The sequence below is a fragment of the Octodon degus genome, unplaced genomic scaffold (genome assembly GCF_000260255.1).
Source record: "Octodon degus isolate 3935 unplaced genomic scaffold, OctDeg1.0 scaffold00301, whole genome shotgun sequence".
Taxonomy (NCBI): domain Eukaryota; kingdom Metazoa; phylum Chordata; class Mammalia; order Rodentia; family Octodontidae; genus Octodon; species Octodon degus.
In genome coordinates, this window is record NW_004524877.1 from 525,076 (window position 1) to 526,510 (window position 1,435).

Genomic DNA, 1,435 nt, shown 5'->3' on the forward strand with positions numbered 1-1,435 from the left:
ACCGGTCTGGTCTGGAAGACCCTACGCTGCAGAGCGCTTCCTGGACGCGGCACCATGCGGCTGTTTCCCTGCGCCATGTGCGCTTCTGTGGCTGCCTGGCGCCAGTGCTTTCCCTTACACGGCCGCGATGTGGCGCGGTGGTTCCCGGGCCACATGGCCAAGGGGCTGAAGAAGATGCAGAGTAGTCTGAAGTTGGTGGACTGTATCATCGAGGTCCATGATGCCCGGATCCCACTTTCAGGTCGAAATCCTCTGTTTCAGGAAACCCTTGGGCTGAAGCCTCACTTTGATTGTCCTTAACAAGATGGACTTGGCAGATCTGACAGAGCAGCAGAAAATTGTGCACCACTTAGAAGGAGAAGACCAAAACAAACATCATTTTTACACCAACTGTGTGAAGGATGAAAACATCAAGCAGATCATCCCGAAGATCACTGAACTAGTTGGGAGCAGCTATCGCTACCACCGAGCAGAGAACATGGAGTACTGCATCATGGTGATTGGTGTCCCCAATGTGGGCAAATCCTCCCTCATCAACTCCCTGAGGACACAGCACCTGAAGATAGGAAAAGCTGCCAGAGTGGGTGGTGCACCTGGGATCACCAGATCTGTAACATCCAGAATTCAGGTGTCTGAGTGGCCATTGATGTTCCTGTTGGACACCCCTGGGGTGCTGGCTCCTCGGATTGGAAGTGTGGAGACAGGCTTCAAGCTAGCCCTGTGTGGAACAGTGTTGGATCACCTGGTTGGGGAGGAGACCATGGCCGACTACCTCCTCTTCATCCTCAACCAACACCGGATGTTCAGGTATGTGCAGCACTATGGCCTGAGCGGTGCCTGTGATGACGTAGAGCATGTGCTGAAGAGCATAGCTGTGCGGCTGGGGAGGACGCGGAAGGTGAAGGTGCTCACTGGCACAGGTGATGTGAATGTCATCCAGTCCAACTACTCTGCGGCAGCCCATGACTTCCTCCAGGCCTTTTGGAGTGGTCTGCTGGGCCCTGTGATGTTAGACCATGACATCCTGCAAGCCTGTCTCCCTGCTGACTCAGAGCCCTGAACTTGCTGGGGTGGGCGTGTGTGGCCCCTGGACATCATGCAGCCAGAACATTTGAAGCTGGATTCTGCCTACCTTTTTCCCAAAGTTCCATTCTGGTCCTCATGACCCAGATCCTGCTCCAGAGGCATGCTGTGCTCTCCCACCCACCACAGCCAGCCTTGTTGTGGGTCCTGTTCAGTGTCCTTCAGGGAGAACCTAGTGCTGTCTCAGAAGAGTTAGCTGTAATCTTAGGTTTTAAAAATGAAGATTAAAAGGGCTGGGAATGTAGCTCAGTGGCCTAAGTCCATGCCTGGCAAGCACAAGGTCCTGAGTTTGATTCCTAGTACTCAAAGAAAAAACAAAAAATTAAGATTGAAATAGCCAGGTGTGGTGGCA

At 53.0% G+C, this 1,435-nt stretch overlaps 1 pseudogene; it reads left to right on the plus strand.

Moving 5' to 3' along the window:
* Window positions 1–54: 54 nt before the first annotated feature.
* LOC101569340 lies at window positions 55–1,222 on the plus strand (annotated as a pseudogene).
* Window positions 1,223–1,435: the final 213 nt, after the last annotated feature.